General features: G+C 34.8%; 1 long non-coding RNA gene across 1 annotated transcript; it reads left to right on the top strand.

Annotated features, from left to right (window-relative positions):
• Positions 1-4,404: 4,404 nt before the first annotated feature.
• LOC127847576 (uncharacterized) lies at positions 4,405-9,582 on the top strand. Its single transcript, XR_008034041.1, has 3 exons — positions 4,405-4,501; positions 7,419-7,499; positions 9,043-9,582. It is a non-coding gene; the product is annotated as an uncharacterized LOC127847576 (long non-coding RNA).
• Positions 9,583-10,187: the final 605 nt, after the last annotated feature.

The following is a 10,187-nucleotide window of genomic DNA, read 5'->3' on the forward strand; positions in this document are numbered from 1 at the left end:
GGGCAAATGTCGAGCCAGCTGTGACATCAACATCCGGAAAAAGTCCCGTATATCGGGCTGGGGCGAATGTCGAGCCAGCTCTGACATCGACATTGTGCAAAAGTCCCGAATATCGAGCTGGGGCGAATGCCGATCCAACTCTGACATCGACATTCTACACTATTCCCGAATATCCATCTGGGGCGAATGTCGAGCCAGCACTGACATCTACATTCGGCAAAAGTCCCGAATCTCGAGCTGAAACGAATGTCGAGCCAGCTCTGGCATCGACATTCGGCAAAGTCCAGTGTATTTTTTTTACATCGTCTGCAGACTGTGCTGTTGTGGTCGCGGCTGCATTGTCATACCAAGTTTGTGCATATTATGATTGGAAACATGTTTTTCGTATGATATTACTAAAACGTTTGCTGGCGAAAACATTCAATTAATTTTCAATTACGGCATGTTTATTTGATGCTACTTTATTTATGTCTTATCAGTCGTTATAATATGTAACTTAACAGCGTGGAGGGCATGCGTATACGAGACTTAACTGCGTTGAAGTGAGGTTAGTTGTAACTGACTTACAAAACGGCGTCGCTTTTGTTATTTTCGTAAGGAAGAAGCGCGTATTTTTTACCGCGTAGACACTTTATATGTGTATGTATTTTAAATGAATACGTTCTTTGGGCTTTTCTGTGTGCATGCTTCCCGCGTTTTTTCAAGATCGCAAACGTCGAAAAAAAGTTACTGAGAGAAGCGCGTTCACAAATGCGTCGTTTATTTACTTGACGTACGAGATTGGGTATGCATGGATAATATTTTATCTGATATTAACCGTATTTGCGCATATGAACATTAAAATAAAACACAAATCACGATTATCTTAATTTCCCGACGTTTTTTTCTATAATAATTAATATATTGAAGATATAAGAGTGTAAATCCCCCTTTCGGAAACTAACTTGTTTATGCACATGTTATGCTCTGACTTTCAAACGAAAAACACAGCTCATACCTATGTTAGACGGTTTTACACGACATTACTGTTGGGAATGAATTCCGCATTGGTACGAACGTATTGAAGATCTTTTTGTCATAAGAGGTCAGGAGTTAACATTTTATATTGCTTTGCAATTGACGCAGTATGTAATATGTGATGAATTGCTAGTTTAAAGTTATTATATCTAAGGAGAAATACACTGCTGCGATTGTTTTCTCACATATTTAACACAGTAATTGAAGGAATTTGGTGGTATTTTTATACAGTGTAATTTTTAAACGTGTATTTTAAATACGTATCAAGAGTATACCTAAAACAGAATACTACGCTTTCTATTTCCCGGTAACAAAACGATAGTTAAAGGTTTAAAATAGAACGCGTTACTAAGTGTGTGCCTTTTTAGAAAGTGAAAGGTACATGACAATCCAACTATCAAACAAAGAACAAGACAAGTGCCACGCCAGTTGAAACACAATACAATCAATTTGACTTGCAATATAAGTGGAATGAACAACCAAAAAAGGTAAAGAATGTTCAATACTATTACAATGTTGATTTTAGAAAATACTAACATTAGTAAGATTCGGAATAAGTTTTAGCAATTCGGAATACATGACGGACTCGATTTGCAAATCAGTGCATTAAGTGTTAATTGCAGATTCAAAAATATGTGTTTATTGAATATAAGGAAATTTAAAGCGTTTTGCCACAACGATACTGATACATGTATATAACTTTGATGTGACACATTTTGGAAGACCTACTTATAAACAAGTTCTGTAGTTGGTGAAAGTGGACTAGTAGTGGATAGAAAGAGTTGTGCAAAGGCAATACATTATATGATTTTTTAGAGAAATGATCAATATATACAGGTATTTAATTGTTCTTTGATTTCTTTTGTAAATACAAATTATTTGAGACGGTTGTTTTGAGGAAATAACATATAAGTTCATCCAAACATTAGTTGTTTCAAACATTACATGCTTATCTTTTACTATTTCAAGTGCCGAATGGTTTGTTTCCGAAATGGTGATTGGTGATGATTGGTGAGGAACATGATGATTGGTAATGATGATGATGATGATGATGATGATGATGATGATGATGATGATGATGATGATGATGATGATGATGATGATGATGATGATGATGATGATGATGATGATGATGATGATGCTGCTGCTGCTGCTGCTGCTGCTGCTGCTGATGATGATGATGATGATGATGATGATGATGATGATGATGATGATGATGATGATGATGATGATGATGATGATGATGATGATGATGATGATGATGATGATGATGATGATGATGACGATGATGACGATGATGATGATAAATATGATTTTAAAAATAAAAAATAATTATAAGTATTATCATAATTATAAATATTACGATTGTAATATTAATATGAAAAAAATATTCGACTTTTGACCAGTTGCCGGTGGTTAAATAGAATAATACACACACCCTGCAAATGAGTTTTATACCGTCGCCACATAACTGGGTCTTCTATCGACATCCCGCTATACTTTCCAACTTTACTGGGAACGCGCGTCAAGCAGTAAAAGTTTTGCGCACAATAAGTTGTTTTTATACTGGATATACACAATCTACAACAGACAACTACATGTATAGATTGTAATTCTGAAACAAACGATTTAGTGTTATGCCGAAGTTAGGGAAGTTACGGGCGCTTTGAACCTTTGCTTATTTTGGTCAAAACAACGAATCAAATTTTCATACCGCATAATAATGTTAAGAAAAGTAATAATATGTTCATTAAAATGCACAAAGAAAACTAAGTATATAAGACTTCCCTGTAAGTATGCAGCAACATCACGAGAATCCGGTAAATATGTCCAGTTGTCTTTATTTAGAGAAATGTGTATGCCATAAGTCCACTTTCAAGTTATTTATTTTTCTGTTCATTTTTTTTCAATTGAGCCTTTAAATAGTGCATGTGTTTTTGTATTTTATCTACGTTATTACCACTACGATACAATTAAAAAAATGTGTTCCTTAATGATTATTTGTAACAGATTCAATAGCCGGTCAAGAAGTAACAGTTTTACAAACAATAATTTGTTATTATACTGAATATACATTATAAACAAAAGATAAACACATTTCCAAACTATCTTTCTGAAACAAACGTTTTATTGGCATGCCAATATACGAAAATTATGGAAAGCCAAAGGGGACCCCCGCTAAAATACATATACTTATATAGTAAATATCGGGATTGTCATTTTTCGCGGAACTTTCACTTTCCGCGAAAAACCAATGCCAGCATGGCCATAAAACACTACATACAAATCGAAATCTAAAAAGCGCGGAACTTTCATATATTTTCCGTCGGAGCAATTATTTTTCAACCCTGTAGAAAAAGCGGGCTCAATTAATCGCGCGGAACCTTATTTATCTACTCTGTACAAATAGTAGTGTTTAAAATCGCGCGGAGATTGTAGAATGCTATTTTAAGAAGTCTATTAAAGAGAGAAAATCCAGTAAATACCAGATCCAAAAAGCGCGGAACACAAATATCGTCCGCGAAAATTAAGCATTGAATTACTATACAATCTCGGGTTGTTAGGTGTTGGAATCCCTAGTTACCCGAAAAATTTGATTGGATCCGATACTTAGAAATAACCAATCAGATACTTTGTAACAAATGCAACACAATCAGTGCGTTCAGTAAGTATAACGTTTCAAGATGGCGGAGCGAATTGCATGGTTATTGTTTCTACTCGATGGATTCGCAGATACTTCGGAAATAGATCAGATTGGGATCAATAACTTTATTGCATACGATCATTTACATGTATTACCTGGTTTGTATTTGTACTTTTTAATATTGTGTAAAACTATCGGATAATTTGCATAATGTTGACAATCGTAAATTAAATGAGCCGCGCTCTGAGAAAACTGGGCTAAATGCATGTGCGTAAAGTGTCATCCCAGATTAGCCTGTGCAGTCCGCACATGCTAATCAGGGATTTCACTTTCCGCTTTTATGGTACTTTTAATTTCAAGGAAGTCCCTCCTTACCGAAAATCAAGTTTATGCGGAAAGTGTCGTCCCTGATTAGCCTGTGCGGACTGCACAGGCTAATCTGGGATGACACTTTACGCACATGCACTAAGCCCAGTTTTCTCAGAACGCGACTGAAATAATAACTTATTGTAATGTAATGTACTTGTGTCTTGTATTCGTTCAGTTGAACGTCAATATATTAATAAATTTATTTTTGTTTTCAACCTATTAATTAAAATAAGGTATTGTTTTTAATCCGTTTTTAGTTTCGTTATAGCTGACCTAGATTAAAACATTTCGTCATAAATAAATGAATAAAATTATTAATAAATTTATGTTTTATTTAATTTATATATAAATTTTGTAGGTGTGTGTTGCCAGTAAATGGTTGAAGATATGCCAAACAAATTGTGCCTTTCTATACAGACAGATTTCAGGTCTCAATTTCAACTTCAAAGGTCAACATATCACTGATATCAGGTTTGTCAGCTATTGGTTTGCATTGTTCTTATCCACATTGCAGCAAGAACAACTGGATAACTTAACTTTTCAATAGCTATTACATGTAATTTAAAGTAATCATGTTTCTAAATCATCCACTAAATGCGGCTAATTCTCCACTTGAAAGTGTTGTATGTTTGAAGTTTTTTGTGACAAAATCTTGGAGTAGATCTATTTTACTCCCAAACTTCCTTTAAGATGATGCAGCCGCTGTAGTGATGGAAAATCTACTTCTTTAAAATATTTATAAGTGAATAGACCCTTTTCACAATAAGCCAATAGCGTGTAGTCAAATGATTTGCAGAATTCGAGAATGAGGCTTAATGTGTAGAGATTTCTAATAGTGCGTCGCAATATTGCTCTGCTTTTGATCATTTAGCGATTTAATGATATTGCCAACACAAGTTGACTTTGTCAGAATCAGCCGTTAATTACTTAATATATACTTTCCATTTTAAGTGCCAATATATGAAATACATTTTCTTGATTAAAGTACTTGTTTGTATTCATTTTTTTTGCACACATTCTGACACTCCAAGTATGGCTTTCAATTCTTAGTGTGTGTACATTGACAGTCTAAAACTTATTGGATTATCTGACACTCTTTGTTTGCGCATTATTTGGGCGATCGATCAATTATTTTGTTTATTGATAGATCTTGCGTTTAAATACCCCTGTATTCAGCACAAACCCATAACCTCGTTATGATCAGATACTGTGCAGACAATTACTAAATAACACTGATGTCATAAACCATAGGTTGCAGATATCTGGTCATTTGACACAATTAATGACACCTCCATGTGACCATGCCTTCTCGTGGTTGTAGCATTGCGTAGCTGTTTCTTGGAATAATTTAACGCCAAACTCTCAATTGTTGCTTTTATTGAACATAAAAGATATTGTCAACATTGAAAGTCATCTGTCCAAACAGATTGTGAGAAACTAAATACTGTATAGATATTAGCCAGTTTTATCATAATTATAAAGTGCTTTATACCTATATATTTTAAATATTTCAAAAATTTAATGCTAAACATTAGTGTCATTTTCTTCTATTTTATAGGACTTTGTCTTATGCTTGATTCAACTCTTACATGTTCAATGATTCATGAAATAGTTCACACACTAATACATCCATACCTTTGAGAATTGTAGTCTTGTAATACTTTGTATTGTATACTGCTAATTTATGACTTCGATTTGTGCAATAATCGATGTTTAGTCTTCAGACCACATTTACTCTGATGCTTATGGGTAACTCGTATTTTTATGCCCCCGGTAGGGTGGCATATAGCGGTTGAACTGTCAGTCAGTATGTCAGTCTGTCCGACCGAAAAAAAAACTTTAACGTTGACCATTACTTTTGCAATATTGAAGATAGCAACTTGATATTTGGCATGCACATTTTGAGTGGTGGAAGTTCAAGGTCAAGGTCATCCTTCAAGGTCAAAGGTCAAAAATAATAATAATTTTTTTTTTAAGCGGCGCAGTAGGGGGCTTTGTGTTTCTGACGAACACATCTCTTGTTATTTATAAAGATTAAATATAATTTATTAATATACACTAATAGTATTAACTATTATGTCCTTGAATTATTATTTAGGTATTATAATTTTTATATAAGAATTACTTATTAATTTATTGACTTAACACAGCATGACATGTGATGGTTGTCTGTATGCATATGTTTGACTTAATTGTAACCAGTGTCAGTTCGCATTAAAATCTTGATATTCAACGCAATTTGCATAGCAAAAGAAAATGCAGTTACACGTTCAGCCTCGTTCTGCAATTCGACGCGTCAGGTGATATGATTGATATCTTAAAATAGTATCGCCTATATAATCGGTGTTCATATTGTGAAACTGGTCTATTATTCGATTATGATTAATTTGATGAATCAAGTTAATTTTTGTTAAATGTCTGTTTAAATATTAAGAAATTTATTTTATAACAATAAAGTAATATATAGGGAATTGAGTTACCTACACATTCTTTTAAAAGAAATTTGAATTGTAAATGTATACTTCATTTATTATGCCCCCCTTCGAAGAAGAGGGGGTAAATTGCTTTGCACATGTCGGTCTGTCTGTCGGTCGGTCCGTCCACCAGGTGGTTTCCGGATGATAACTCAAGAACGCTTGGGGCTAGGATCATGAAACTTCATAGGTACATTGATCATGACTCGCAGATGACCCCTATTGATTTTGAGGTCACTAGGTCAAAGGTCAAGGTGACCCGAAATAGTAAAATTGTTTCCGGATGATTACTCAAGAACGCTTAGGCCTAGGATCATGAAACTTTGTAGGTAGATTGATAAGGGCTGGCAGATGACCCCTATTGATTTTCAGGTCACTAGGTCAAAGGTCAAGGTCACGGTGACCCGAAATAGTAAAATGGTTTCCGGATGATAACTCAAGAACGCCTAGGATCATGAAACTTCATATGTACATTGATAATTACTCGCAGATGACCCCTATCGATTTTCAGGTCACTAGGTCAAAGGTCAAGGTCACGGTGACCCGAAATAGTAAAATGGTTTCCGGATGATAACTCAACAACGCTTATTCCTATGATCAAGAAACTTGATAGGTAGATTGATCATGACTCGCAGATGACCCCTATCGATTTTCAGGTCACTAGGTCAAAGGTCACAGTGACCCGAAATAGGAAAATGGTTTTCAGATGATAACTCAAAACGCTTATGGCTAGGATCATGAAACTTCATAGGTACATTGATCATGACTGGCAGATGACCCCTATTTATTTTCAGGTCACTAGGTCAAAGGTCAAGGTTACAGTGACAAAAAACATATTCACACAATGGCTGTCACTACAACGGAGAGCCCATATGGGGGGCATGCATGTTTTACAAACAGCCCTTGTTTTGTAGGAATTCTGTGAAACTGTGGCACCATGTATGGTACGTGAGCGCACAATGTCTGTTGGAAAAAGGATATTGGAATAAGCAAAGGTAAATTTTATGTGAAGGAGGCTTGACAATTGCAAATATGGTTAGTTTTTTTGTAAGGCTTGCAGAAAGTGGCCCTAGCCTTCATATGTAAACAAAAAGCTGAAGGAGTATTTATGAAAAATCGTGTAATCAAGTGTGCAATCTGTTACATTTTATTTATTAGCTCATCTATTTTTTTTGAAAAAAAATTATGAGCTATTGTCATCACCTTGGCGTCGGTGTCCGGTTAAGTTTTGTGTTTAGGTCCACTTTTCTCATAAAGTATCAAGTATAAAACTTAGTACATTTACTTAATACCATGAGGGGACTGGGCAGGCAAAGTTAGATAACTCTGGCGTGCATTTTAACAGAATTATGTGCCCTTTTTTACTTAGAAAATTGAAAATTTGGTTAAGTTTTGTGTTTAGGTCCATTTTAATCGTTAAGTATCAAAGCTATTGCTTCATACTTGCAACACTTACTATCATAAAGGGACTGTGCAGACAAAGTTATGTAACTCTGACTGGCATTTTAAAAGTATTATGTGCCCTTTTTATTCTTAGAAAATTGAAAATTTGGTTATGTTTTGTGTTTTGGTCCACTTTACTCCTAAAGTATCATAGATATTGCTTTCATACTTGGAACACTCGCAAATTATCATAAGAGGACAGAACAGGACAAGTTATATAACTCTGGTTGTCATTTTGACGGAATTATGGTCCTTTTCTTACTTAGTAACTTTGAATATATGGTTAAATTTTGTGTTTTGATCTACTTTACTTCTCAAGTACCAAGGCTATTGCTTTCAAACTTCAAATACTGTCATGCTATCATAAGTTACTGTACCTGGCAAGTTGAATTTTACCTTGACCTTTGAATGACCATGACTCTCAAGGTGAAATTATTAAATTTTGCTAAAATTTCCATAACTTCTTTACAAGCCTTACAAAGCAACTGTTACCTGACATACCACAATAGACTACCCAAACCATCCCCCGCACCCCCCCCCCCCCAAAAGAAAAAAGTACTTTTTTTTCATTTTGAAAGATCATCTAATAAATGACCACACCCTCACACTATACCCCCAGCCCATTTTTTTTAAACATGGCTAAAAAACACAAATATTTATTTTTATCATTTTTTCATTTTTGAAGATAGTGTAATAAATGACAACACCACCACACTATACACCCTTCTCCACCCCACCTCTCCCTCCTTTGTGATTGAAGTATTGAGATAGGTCCCTTCAACTTTAAAAAAAATAGATGAGAGGTCTGAACCCGCAGGGCGGTGCTCTTGTTAACAATCAAATGAGACGTAACTTAGAAGCTTCACTTCATTTACTTTGTCAGGCTGGCGTAGTGGATATGGTGTTCACCTAGTGATGGGAACATTTTGGGTTCAACCCTGTTTATTAGCGGTCTCTTTATCTTCATATATACAAAGTACTGATTATTCCCAGAAAACGGACTCTAGAATGTCTTAATAAGCCTAAAGCTTTCAATGCAATCAAGCATAATTAATATGGCTAAACTCTAGCATGAATTTTACTTTTGTATTTCAGGGACTCAACATTACACAGTCATTTCAACATGTAGAGTCTTGTCAGCAAAGATGGAGCAGTACATCAGATTTCCAGAATCTCGTCATGAGCTGAAGATCATTGCCTATGGATTTCATGAATGATGTAAAATGATTTGACTGTTGATGGAACCCACAGTGCATGTCCTGCTTCAACATCTGAGCATAGGTCCTTGTTTATCAGCAGTTTAGTTCTTCAAGCAGTCTGTGACAGTAACTTGAAATGTTTGGACATATGTCCTGGATGGCCAAGTTCTGTTCATGATGCCCATTTAAATAGAAACGGCCCGGTGGCGCATTAAATGGACAATTTTTCGAATGTTCTCGTGGATTCAGCTTACCGCCTGACAAGAAATCTTGCTTTTTGTTCCGTATCGAGGCCATGGACATTTGTATCATTTGCAAAAGATACTGCGATATTTGTGTCTTTGTTCATGCTTTATAGTTGATTAACAATTGGAAGCCATAACCTGTTTAATAGGATGGTGTTAGTGGGACAATGAATTTTGTAAAGATTTAAAGAATGGAAAGATAATTAATAGTCAAAAGAGTTCTGCTATTGTTAAGCATGCTTTATTGATTTGTAATGTTATAAAGATAGCATTATTAACAGAATAAAATGTCCATAATTTGAATATTCTACTGTTTTCAGCAACATTTAATTTGATATAGTACAAAATGCTGCATCATGTTATATCATGATCCGTTTTGTGAACAATGACCTTTCAATGTATATTTAATAATTTGTCAATGGGTGTTACAGGCATAAGCCCTACCATTAGCCCAAAAAGGAATTGCTTAGGAGTTTTGCCACCTTCTAGAGAAAAATACTTCTCAGAAACAATTGCATTTTGGAAAGTCTATGGCTAGTAAAATTTGGATTCCTTTTGGATACCCAAGGTTACCAATTTATGTTTAATGAATTTGCAATAAAAAGCTTTGACGGAACATAATGTCACAGAGTCGAACACGTGTATGGAATTAAGTGGAAGTTGATTTAATGAGTAATACACATTATATGCTTCTTTGATTAAAAGTTTGTGTTTTCACTAAAACTGCAAACATAGTAAGCTTTAAGGTATTGCAACTAAATAAAAGATTCAGATTTAAATTGTATTATTTGAATGC

The sequence above is a fragment of the Dreissena polymorpha genome, chromosome 10, assembly GCF_020536995.1.
Source record: "Dreissena polymorpha isolate Duluth1 chromosome 10, UMN_Dpol_1.0, whole genome shotgun sequence".
Classification (NCBI taxonomy): Eukaryota; Metazoa; Mollusca; class Bivalvia; order Myida; family Dreissenidae; genus Dreissena; species Dreissena polymorpha.